The sequence below is a fragment of the Paramormyrops kingsleyae genome, chromosome 16 (assembly GCF_048594095.1).
Source record: "Paramormyrops kingsleyae isolate MSU_618 chromosome 16, PKINGS_0.4, whole genome shotgun sequence".
Classification (NCBI taxonomy): domain Eukaryota; kingdom Metazoa; phylum Chordata; class Actinopteri; order Osteoglossiformes; family Mormyridae; genus Paramormyrops; species Paramormyrops kingsleyae.
The window spans coordinates 17722836-17735829 of NC_132812.1; the positions used below are offsets into that span (position 1 = coordinate 17722836).

At 41.0% G+C, this 12994-nt stretch overlaps 1 protein-coding gene across 1 annotated transcript in view; it reads left to right on the forward strand.

Annotated features, from left to right (window-relative positions):
- Positions 1–636: 636 nt before the first annotated feature.
- Positions 637–12994, forward strand: part of LOC111851504 (E3 ubiquitin-protein ligase Midline-1-like) — a 35742-nt gene continuing 23384 nt past the window's right edge. The window contains exon 1 of the mRNA XM_072700578.1: positions 637–863. The gene's annotated coding sequence lies outside the window, so the exon portion shown is untranslated. The remainder of the gene's footprint in view (positions 864–12994) is intronic.

Here is a 12994-nt window from a genome sequence, read left to right on the forward strand (position 1 = left end):
TACCAGTTAACCAAACAACATCTCTTTGGACTCTGGAAAGTCTGCACAGAGAAGATGCTAATCGCCCACTGGCACAGTGCAGGGACAGGATTTACCTCCCGACCCAGAAGTGCACAGACACAGTGCTACCCTCTGCTCCACCATACTAACTGCATAAAATATACCGTCTCACTGTGTTATGTTACTTATGTTCGTTCATAATTATGTCTACATTTGTTCTGCTGACAATCCCAGAGCTGCTAAACAGTATGTCGTTGTTTTTAAAAACAATAACAATAAAGACTTTCTCTATTCTATTCTAAATAGTCCAGCATTATTTATATAGCATAAAGTCAGTTAGTAAGGTGTCAGCATTGACAAAAAAATCTGATGCAAACCTTGTTATATATATTAAATCATTATATATAACATATGCCTACTTTTCCTCACTTATACTGGTATTTTAAAGAATCCATGTCTTATTTCTGTCCCGGGTCATTTAATCTCGAAAGCCCAGAGGTAGCGTAAGAAACAGCCGGCGCTACGGCTACCAGGACCGCCCACCTTGCGGCGCAGGGCCCGCCCCCGGCCTCTGATTGGTCGGCATGGTTTAGCGCAGCCCTCGGCGCCTGGTTACAGATCCCATTTGGAAACGCGGAGCTGGGGCAGGTATCTGCGTCCTTGCTGCCTGTTCCCACTGGTTTATCGGGATCGCCAAACTCCACCACCAGAAGCAACAGTGTACTCAGGACCCGGACGATCAAGAATCTATTCAGCACTAACAAATAAAGTCGCAGCTTATTAATGAAAGTCATATTTTCTCTAGCTGAATTATTTTATTTTCCGCTCTGCTTACGGATAATGGGATTTTAACCATGCGGCAGGTAAGGAAAGAAGTACTGTACTATCTATTTTTACTTAAAGTGGGATGTAAGGTGTTCACCTACATGTTCTTTCAGATAATTTTTATGTAACTTTATTAGACTGGTTGTAGTGTATATTTCTACATGTAGTCCGAATCGCAGAGGAAGTAATTCACGATTTTTATTATTATTTTTTGCACAACTTTGATTATTTCTTTTCGCCCTTTTTTCATTTGAAGACTGGTCGTTTTTAATTGAGATCCGAGAGGCCGAAGTCCTGCCTTTCAATTAGCCCGGTCGCCTTTTACGGCCGGAGCACCTTCATCTGACAGATCGTATGTCTGACCTTTATAGGGAAAGCGGCGCTTGAATGTAAAGATGGGGTCCCTATTTTTGGATAGATTGGTCTTTGAGAGTTTATACGAATTTTTGTATGGCGACAGGAAGGGAAAACTGGCTCCACAAATAAATTCGTTTTTGATTTTCGGACTAATCTCCAGTCTACAGGGTAGAAATGAGCTCGAGTTCCGTGTTTGTTCAGGATATGATCAGTGGGTAAGCAAATGATACGGGATGTCTGCTACTGGAAGACCTTTATTTTTTATACAAATAGAAGTCGTGTATCAAATAGTAGAAGCAGCACGGCGGAGAGTGGAGTCGTAGCCTCTGGGATGGTGAATTCGGAAGAAACTTTTTAGTAATTCATACTTTACTTAATTAAGATACGCGTACTGTCCCCATGAAATCCCTAAAGTAACATTGGAGGAAGGCATGGTTTTCTGAGATATTATAATAAAACTGTTTTCATCGCAGAGTAAGAAAAAACACCTTTGCCAAATCAATTCACTATATTTATAAATAATGAAACAGTTTGTTGCTCAGAAATGCCTCTTCACGTGTAACAAATATTTACATGTATATGGGCCTATTTATGTCAGCGGTTATTCAAGTTAAACGAGTTTGAGTGGTTTTCCCATTTAAACTGGTAATATCCTTGAAACATAACGGGGGACGGTACTTGAGCCGCTTTCGTACAGTCCGCCTCTAGAGGCTGCTCTTGAAATACGTTTCAAACGTCCGGTATGTGATCATTCTTCCTTCAAACAGCACAGATTCCCACAGTTCAAAATAAATATAACAGTAAGCGTGGTTTGTTATTTCAGGCATAGTTTTCGGTTTACTAAAGAAATCCTCGTGCCCGCAGTAATTCTGTATTTGCCATCCTTAGTATCTGTGCTCAAAGCTTTTGAGCGCTTTTGTAGCAGTAGGGGCTGACGGGCCACTGTTTGCAAACATGTTACTGGTGTTTGTGTCAGATGGAGAAGGAAATGTTCTTTCTTTCTTTCTTTCTTTCTGAGGGTTGCCACCTGCTCAGCTGAGCCAGGAAAGCGGTAAAGATCTGATTACTGACCGGGGGACCAGTACCCTTTTAAAAAAATGTCTTTGTTTCAATGGCTGTTTCCTTTTGAAATCAAAAGCACAGATGAAGACACAACAAAATTCAGGCACTTATTGGTGGGGGATGAATCACCTTATTTGAATGCAAGTGAGCATATCGTGTTACATTCAGTTTTTTTTCTTTTGTCACACATAAAACAGATTTTTTTTTAGTCTTCTGTCCTTTTCAATGACCAGTTTTAGTTCTGAATCCTTTTAGTAACAAAAACAAAAAGTGAATTGCAGCAGATGAGAGTCTTGCGTTTTGCACAGCGAATGAAGGGATGACGCTGAAACTGCGTCTGCTCTCTCGCTTCCTTTTCATCTGCTCTCTCGCTTCCCTTTCCTCCACGTGTGCCCTTCGTCTTACAAGTAGCCGATGGCTGCAGTTACATGCCTTTGAGATCAGGTAACTAATTCCAGTGTTCATGGACAAAAGAGATGCCGTTAAACATTGAGCACATCACAAACTCTGTACTTAAAAAAAACAAAAAAAAAAACAAGATTTCTCAAACTCTGATTTTCCAGTCTCTCCCTGAACACTTTTGGTGATGGTTCGGGTGGTGCCAGGATGGAGCTGGTTTTCATCCTGCATTATTTACCTTCTGAACAGAAGTAACATAAAAATGAGCAAATATCACAATATCTGCTCATGCATATTCAGAGTGTGCTGCCTTCAGCAGAACCTCTTTGGGTCCAACAAAGCGGGAACAGTTCTTTCAGTGAAGCAGTCAGGCGGTCCGCTATCCTGTTACACCTGATAAACTATCTTTGGACAGCACTTTAAAGCAGGACCATCTGGCTTTCGTGCTGAGCATTCCAAAGCCTCCAGGTAGCCCCCCTACCGCATGCCCTGGAATGCGCTGCTTTCAACTGAGACACTTTACTGACACAATCCGGCCCACGGATTCCCTGCCATGCAGCATCCTTGACCTTGCCTACCCGTCTGCTCGATTGCTACAGTAGGATCAAGCACCATTCATGGCCAGCGATCCACTCAGTTCCCAAATGCCAATGATATCCCATGGCTTACAGCTCACACCCGTGCCAGCCCGCTTTTGACTTTTCCACTGCACCCCCCTCCAAGTGGACATATTCCGTGTCTAGGGGGCCCCAATCAGTTCAGACCCTCCCACCCCCACTAGTGTAGTGAGTGCTTGTGGCCAACAGGGGGCCCCAAAGCTCAGGGCCCCACGCAAATGTGTGCTTTTAATGGTAATAAACGGCACAGGGGCTTGTGTTTCACATGAAACATATGTGGTGCAGGTATGCTAATTATATAGATCATACTAAAGCTGAGGCCATTTGTCTGTAGCCGGTGATGAGTGCTGCTCTGAGAGGGACGACAATGAGAAAGTTTATAAGGAAAGAAGTAGGAAGGCAGGGTAATATTTCATCACAAAATGCAGGTAAAGAGACCTTAAGCTATAATAGCGATGGACAGTAGACTAATGGAAGGAATAAGTGATCAGGGAGCACAACGTGAAGATAAACTCTCAGCGGAATTCAGAAAAGCAATCTGGGAATTTAAACTGCACACTGAGACATTATTGGATAACGATTGTATGTAATCTAGAGAAACTTGAAAAATGGATGTCAGTGTGCGATTGTTTGATTTAGGGAGGGAGGTACATATGTTACCTCAGAAAGCATGCCAGGTAAGCATGGTGTATTGTGCAGTATAATTGCTATTTAATTGATGTTAGCTGGCTTTGATCTAGATAATAAGAACAATGGAACAGTGTGGCAGGTCGCAGAGAACAAAGGGGCAAAAGGGGAAGAGGAACAGGTCAGACAACTAGCTGGTTCTTCTGAATGCTGGTAATCTTCTTGTTGATGGGGCTCAATTATAGTACTGCTTCTTTGTCTAATTTACAGAAGTCAGGGTTTTGAGGTAACTTGTCTGTCATGCCCGTGGACATTTCCTCAGATGTCATGGAAGGATGACATGGGTATTGCAAAAGTGTATGGAATCGATTCCTAGGTGATCAGGAGCAGAAACGCAATGGCTGTTGCAGGCCTGTGCAGACAAACATGATTTTCAGCTGGGAAACAGGAAATGTTATCCTGAAAAGTGATCCTAGCTCTGCGCTCAATAACACAATAAAACCCATAGTGCCTCTCTGGCATTTGCCTTTCTAATAAATCCATGACTCAACCAAGCACTTTACCAAGCAATTGAATTTCTTTTTTTTTGTTGATAGTAAAGCAAGATGTAATGACTTACTTATTTGTTGATTTATTTCTTTTTTGTTTTTTAAATGTTGGACAACAGTGGAATTTGTACATTTTCACCTATGTACTGTTTTTTCTTATTTGTATTTTGGTGTGCTGTTGAAACAAATTTTTAATAGTTAAGGTGAGGATTGGTGTCCATCTACAAGCCTCTGGGGGATCAGTGTGTAGGTGAGTAGATTAGCTGCAGATGAGCTGAAAATCGCATTAGGATGGTGTGCTCACTAAAATTGTGCATGTTGGGCTGAATTGACCATGAAAGGATTCTGATTGGTCACAGGAGCAATAAAACCTGATTACTTATAAATGAGTTAGGCACCTGCCCTACGACAGGGGAAAGAACTAGCATAGCTTCTAATGGAGCAGATATGGATCTCTTTCATCCACAGAGATTCCTATGCACTGTATTGCACCATTGTCAAATGGGAAAATTTTATACATTTAAAAGATGTGGTCCAGGGTGAAAAATGGGCAACACTATTAAGGGGCAATTTTTCTCTCTAAAGAAATACTTTATAAATGCCCCAAGAAAAGCAAGTATGTGGTAAAATCAAAATAAACGTAATAGATAGACAGCTATCTATAACTAATTTATTGACACACAACCACATGCACATAAATATGAGGCATTTTTGTTATTTTGTATAACTGTAGAAGAAATAAACAAGCATGACTTTTGGTACTAAAAAGATATTTTTATGTTTTAAAAGAGAGATGTATGAATTTTGTACTTTGTAACCTGTCACTGGCTGGATTTTTTTGTGTGTATGCAACATAAGGCACCAACAATCACACCAAATCTTTTAGATTAGCCATTGTAATGCAAGGTGAAGGTTATTTAAGGTCACATAAGATGCTCAATATTTAGAAGCATGGCCTTTTGTACTGGTCAGATTTCCTGTCAAAGGTAATGTTTTATGTGGAATCCCAATCTATTATACAAATGTAGTATGAACTTTTTTTACTTCTTCTGAAAAGCCTTTTACCTTTTAATGCTTCACCGCTTCTAGCTAATGACCTGGGAAGTCCAACAGAAACTGACCCTTGAGGGGTTTCATATGAAAAAAACATATTGCGAAATATCATAACATACTATATAAAAATTTTAATCCCCAACACGTTCACTTTTTTTGGAGAAGAAAAAAAAGACGCATTATTCCTATAAAGATTTATTTTGAAAATAATTGTCCTTATATAGCAAAAATTTAATTTTGATTTCTGCACAATACGTTTTATGTTGATAGTATAGCCAGTCATTTATAAAGAAACCTGATTTCATTTAATTTCAGTTTGCACCTAAGAGGAACAGACTTAAAATATTATTAATTCCATTTTGCATGACTTACATTTTTGTTGCATTATTATGTGGTTCTTTTCTCTAAAGTGGAACAGCTGTGTTGAGAGCAGCATGGAAGAACTGAACAGAACTGAATGTATCCTGCATACCCTCAGAGTAAACAGTATTTCTGTGTTATTATGCTAGCCATGTCGACACTTCTGACCTACTTTAGGAATCGCTCTCTGAATGATGGCAGCTTTGCTTATGTCAAGCCTTTCTGCGGGCAGTTTACTGTCCATTTTGTAAAGGTCCGGTTTCATCATCAGTGCCTCAGCATACTGCCATTGCTTTCTTGTGGCAAGCCATGCATCATGAGGCACAGAATTCCTCATTTCCTGAAGGGAACATTTCTCAAGGAAACAGGCACATTTGCTAAAGGAAAGTTTTGTTTCCAAACTTCATTCCTAGTGAAGTAAAAACCAATTTTAAGCTGTGTAAATGATACTTCTCAATGTCATTGTCAGAAATGATAATAAAGGTGGTTACTTATAAATGATATGAACTGAAGTGACTGAAGACTAATGCACAATAGTTATGAAGTAAACATTTTCTTTGCATGAGATCATCACTATATTAGTCTGGCTCTTTTGTAGCCCATAATTTGTATGGGGAATTAGGCATTGATGTAATATGGAAGGGCCAATTGATAAGTAGTTTCAAACTTGCAGGCTGAGTATGAGAGCAGAGGTCTTCTGTGTCTTCAGTGGCCTTGTAGTTTCTGTCGGCTGTGAATGCACAGCGTGGCGCTTCATCTGGGAGCTGAAGCTAGGTCACCGGTAAAAGGATGCTGTGAATTTGTCTGTAGGCCTGCAATGACTTTTTAATGTTCGGTTGGTAGAGGACATGCCATCTTTTCCTAAAATGCTCACTTTAAATTGGTTTGCCATCCCAGACAGATGGCTCTTGTGATTGTTGTGCACAGTCCTGCATAGCTGTACTAATTCCGAGGAACATCGTACCTTAACCTAGTATTTTCAGTTTATGTGTTATATGTAAGTTAAATTCACAGAAGAAATGCAATGCTGAAACTATGTGTTCCTTTTTTCTCTGAGTATTATTGAAAAGTTGAGGGACATTTATGATGAAATTCTTTATCAGCAGTTCAGGTGGTGATTATGTTGCTAAGAAGTGGCCTTGCTCAGTGTGCCCTATATGAATCGCCCTGGGACACCTTCATTGGAGCCCTATAGGAATCACCATGGGACACCTTCATTGGAGCCCTATAGGAATCACCCTGGGACACCTTCATTAGACCAATATAAGAATCGCCCTGGGGCACCTTCATTAGACCAATATAAGAATCACCCTGGGGCACCTTCATTAGACCAATATAAGAATCGCCCTGGGGCACCTTCATTAGAGCAATATAGGAATTACCCCGGAACACCTTCATTAGAGCCCTATAGGAATCGCCCTGGGGCACTTTCACTGGAAGCCTATAGGAATCATCCCAGAACACCTCTTTTTAGAGCCCTATAGCAATTGCCTCGGGGCACCTTCACTTGGTACTATGGCTGCCACGATAATGAAACTTCAGTTGACAATTAATTTTCATGCAAATAATTGGGATTAACGATTAAATTGTCATTTTCTGTTCATTATCAGCCTAAACTTAGCCTTATCATAGTTTAATATTACATATACACCCTATGAAGAATATTGAAACATATAAATAAAAATTGCATTTACCTTTTAAGCTTTTTAAACAAAGATTGTACAGGTCTTATATGACATTAACAATAAATAAGTTAAACGCCTTGAGATACAGTTGGTGGTGTCTTTTCCCGATCTATACCACCCGCCCAAATTTACCCTGCACGCTTTCACCACCGAATCCACTCATGCGACCATTTTACTGCAAGTGCCTGTGCTATGCAGAATTTTTATTAAACGGCGAACACAAAGAATCTAAAATCGGAATATCTGGCTGATACTCTGGGCTGGTGGGAATCGCTCTCAAGCAGCCTGTAACATGAACCAGAAGTAGTGAAATGAAATACTAACAGAATCGGGTTGGGTCATGAAAATGCGAAATGAAGTGGTACAAATTGGATAGCATCGTAAAATTTGCCGTAAAGTGTAATGCTGCGGATGCGCAGACGTGCGAGGTACAAATAGAGCAGGTGGTATTTGTCGGTTTAGAAGCGCAAGGAGATGATGTCATTAAACGAGTTCTAGTCAAACATTATATGGTACAAAACGACTTGGAAAAAGTTACAAATATGCCAGTTCTGTTTCATCCAGCTATTTTTATACTGATGAATAGAGACGATTCTAACGTCTATGCAAAAAATAATCGCGGTCGGTTCAAATAATCGCGATCAGGCGATAATGTAATAATTGTGACAGGCCTACTAGGTACTCTCCAAACCTTGCTGTATGTTTACGTTCTTATGGATACTTTTATTGATCCCTGTAGGGAAATTGTCTTCACGCCTCCGTCAACTTGCTCTTTGTAGAGTAAGCTGTCCGCGAAGGGCAGCCATTATTATCATGAAGGTCTGGAGCCAAAACAGAAACCACAGCACAATCTTAGCGTCAAATACCCACAGTTAATGTTCTTGGTTCATTTTGACATTTTACTGTTTGGACCCTCCTGGTCATTCTGAGCAAGAACAAAGCCAAATGAGGAGAAACCAGACATCCAACAAGAATACAGCACATCCAGGCACCAGTCTGGGGGATTAACTGTAAGCTGGGGATAATGCAATTAGAATTATGCCTGAAGGAGAGTTGGCTAATCTCATAGCAGCACAGCATCCAAATAAAGCCATAAAATGCAGTAATAAACCATACAAGGAAAGAGAATATGAACCACACATTTTAAATAAGCTAAATATATTGTAGTCCTTTGCCTGGCTTGAAAGAAATGACTTTTTGATTCAGCAATTATACCGGTAGCTAAAGAGACTGAGTATTTTAAGATTTCATGTCAGCATGAAATATCGCTCTAGGAACCACGTGAAAAATCTGCTGAAAGAGACAAACAGTATGGCATGTGAACACTTAGTACTCACTTAAGTGACTTTGATGGTATTCTATGAAAAAATGCTGTCCTAGAGAGGAAGAGTTATAAATAGTGGTGTCCAAAACATGCTTATATAAGACCATGGTCAGCTGCATGATGGAACTGTTTAATCCATCATGGAACGTGATATGTAGAGGGTTCAGCTGAAAGCGCTTGTGGTCCTGCTGGTTCTTTGTGTGAAGCCTGGCTGCAGCCTTTTATGATTCAGCTGTCATTTAGAAAAAGAAAAACGACCCATGGCTGTACATTCTAGTACAGCTCCACATTCGTTACATCATTAATCTTCTCTCATATCTGGGCTTTCTTTAAGATGCTGCTTATGTTTTGACCTTCCAGGGAAAGCCTGTGATTCTCAGTTGAGTGCAGTAAAATAGTTCTGGAGAACTGTGAGGAAATGTCCCCGTTTCAATGTGAAAATTCCCTCTGCAGCCCATGATCTCATCTCTCCACCTAATTTTTCACCTTGAGTTGGTTGGTTGCACAAGGTGGCTCCAGCTTGCTCCCTGAGCCTGAACGTTCTGCATCAGCAGCTTAGCAATCAGGTGCTTGCGTGAGAACCACAGCCCAAGGCATGTCCCAGTAGTCCCAGTTCAGGCAGGTGGGTTGCCCTAAAATACCATTGTCTTTTGTCTAAACATTGTATAACACTTGCAGGTCATTCTTGCGCCATTACAGGATGCATATCTCCTTAGACACGGGAACTCATAAAAAGTAAACTTTATTGTTAAAAAGAAAATAAAAATGTCAGACTCTGACAGCAGTTGAGTGAAGAGTATTTGCTTGCTGACAAAATGTCACTAGCTGGGTTTCTTGGGAATTCCTAAACTCTATCGGCACAGTGATAAACACAGATCTCCTCTCTGCTAAACGCATCGCATTCCTGCTGCGGTACACAGTGGAAGCATTCCATTCAGAAGGCCGGACACTTATAAGCCGTAATGTTTACAGAGGCATAAGCTGAATCCTTTTAGTGTGTCTCTTCAGAGCAAGGAGAGAGAGACATTATGACAGATGATGCAAATAGCCAGGAAAATGAACCCCATAAAGTAAAGAGACTGAAGAGCAGGCGGGTGAAAAGCGGACAGGCAGGAGGAGAGCGGACAGGCAGTGCTCCCGAGTATCACGTGGACACATACCCATGTAACATGTGTAATCCTGACGTGCTCTAATGTTGTGTAATGACCTGTCGTATGTCTAGTGTGTAACCTTCCCGTGGAGTGTTATAGTTGTTGCTTGTTGTGTGATTATAAGGGTTAATATGAAGTGCAGCTGCGGTTGAAGCCTTCGCTCCTCGTTCTTTGCCACCGCTAGGATGCCTCGGTGTGCCCTGACCCACACTTTGTTGATGTGCAAAATATGAAGAATGTTCACGAGACCAGGTTCACATACAAATTAATAGATAATTTCAGCCATTTTGACGTTAAGCCCATGTTATACCCTTACTGGTCCGTGATTCCCGTCCGGTTCTTTCACTGTAGTATATTGGCATGGCTTGTTAGATAATTAAAGGAAACTCGGATGTATCTTACTCTGAAGTGTTTTACGATTCAATGCTAGCAGGTGCAGACACATAACTCGTCAGAATGTGTGAAAGAATCATGTTTGTAGTTCCCACAAAAATATTGACAGACATTTATGGGTGAATCGGCTATAATTCCTCTCAAACAGCAGTTACAATGACCAGCAGGAACCTGTATCACTTGTAATTCTGCATTAGCATGTAAACAATAACATTATTTCCTGCTCCTCATATCAGTCTGGGAGGTTAGTTTGTGTTTAAGGGCTTCTGTTTATAAAACTTGCCCTAGGAATGTTTTTTTTTATACATAAGAAATAAATAGTTTTATCTGGCGTTATCAGCTGATACATTTAGAGAAATTCAGACATAAATTCAATGTTCTATTCTGTGAATGTTCCTTGTTATGTTGTTTTATTGTAAACTTCCAGTTGCATAATGGGATAAAAGATAAGTGACAAAAATTTTATCTTGAACAACGTTCTTTTTTTTTGGAGAATGGATGATGGGCCTTAATTATGGACAGTAATTAAATGCCTTAATTACATTTTCATGCTAATTAAATGTTCAGCTTCCCAAAATAAAGCAGGAGATTAGTGTCTGCTTATCACTTCAGAAATCAAAGGGATCTTCAGAACGCCAGTTGATACAGAAACTCTCTGGGAAAGACAGTAGAAATGTCTGCCGTAAATCTTAAAATCATAACACTGCAATCCTGCCGTGAATCTTCATAACACTGCAACACTGCAATCCTGATCTTGTTGTACCTGTTCTTCCAACTAGATAGCAATTAAAGCTTGGGTTTTTGACCATGCATCCATTATTATGAGTTCATTTTCACTTCGTTTATCCTTATTCTCTGAGTTAGCAACTTTTTTCAAGACTGCGGTTGTACCGTGTTTCAGAGGCAGGCTTGGCTTCGTCACTGTGTTTGGCGGTGCCGTTAATGCCAGTATGTCCAAGGAGTCTGACCCGCGGCAGAATGCATGGCTGGTAGAGATACGCTACCCGGCAGGGATCTGCCAGATAGAAGACATTGCTGTGTATGTCGCTTTGGCTTTTCACCCCTGTTTGTTTTGGCAGTACACTTTTGACACGTTAACATGTGCTCATATTACAAAAGATCAAAAATGCAAAATAAAACTGCACAATATCAAAAATTACCTTTGAAAATTAGATACTGAAAATTAACCTGCGTAGAATTAAAATATAAATTTCTGAGGTGGTAATTTTCTAAAGATGTGTTTGCTTATTATTTTATTAAGTTATAATGTGAGTATTATACATGTAACATACAGTATGTATGAGTGTGTAAATGATGTCTAATTCATTTCAAGCCCATGGGGGGGATTCTGCTGCCCCGTACAGTCAGAGACGTCTCTCAAGGCACAGTGAGGCTGTCACGTTGTCAGCCCCTGGGGCAGGGGGAACACGTTAGTGTGTCGCATTCACCACAAGGGCTCTACCTGAAGAGTGGCTTTGGAGTGGAAGAAAACATCAGATTTTTATTACTATTAGTATGCCATCTTACTGATGCTATTGTATGCAACATATAATGTATGGCATAAAGATTAATAGTAATAGTTATTAATAGTGACAGTATTGGCTCTTAATTCTACTAAGATGGCGGGTGATGATATATATTTATGGGTGTTTGTCTTCTATATCACAGCTGGGGTGACAAAGAAATTCTAATAAGATTTTGTACTGTGAAATGTATGCTGCATTTCTGCTATTTTTATGGCTGCTGTTACACACAGATCTATGCCTAGAATGACCTCCCTGAGAGAGTCAGCCTGCTTTAAAAGGTACAGCCTTCCATTTGCAGCATATTATAGTTGATGTGCATTAAAAAAAAAAAACACTTGCCTAGGGACAAGGATAATTAATATTCAGTAATCCCAAAGCGCTCCTAACTGATTATGTCTGATAGCCACATAGAGCTCTGCTGCTGTAAAATAAGAAAACAGTGAAATTGGGCAGTGACTGCAGAATTAGCTCTTCCCTGCTTCATTTATTACTATCAAGCTTGGTTTGCCAGCTGGATCCTCATTTCTGTTCAGGAAATCTGGAAAACGAAAGCAAATTACCCATCACCACATCCTAAAGTCTTGGAATCCATCATCTGTAGCAAGGTGTGGAGCCACGTCCCAGACTGGGCAGCACAAACCCCAAGCTGCTGCATCCACGTGCATCTTCCAAGCTTCAAGGGCCCCTCTGCACGCTGGGTTGAGGATGAGCTGCTTTGTCTGTTGGCCCAGCGCTGATGCATGGTGGTGTGGAGCGTGTGGCTCGCTGTGGAGCTAAACCAATGGGTGAGGCGTGCAGACACAGTGTGCGGGTCCAGTGTGCGGACCTAGAGTGTGGGCCCAATGTGCCGGCGTGGTGTGCAGGCCCGGTGTGCTGCTGTAGTGTGCCAGTGCAGCGTACGGGCCCAGTGTGTAGCTGCGGTGTGTGGATGCGGCGTGCCGGCGCAGTGTGTGGCACGATGTTTGGCCACTCCACAGCAAACGCCCACTGTGAAGCATTGACCTGCCGATCTAGCTGCCCGGGCAATCTGCCCACCGCCCCTAACACTGCGAGCGCAGTTAGAGGTG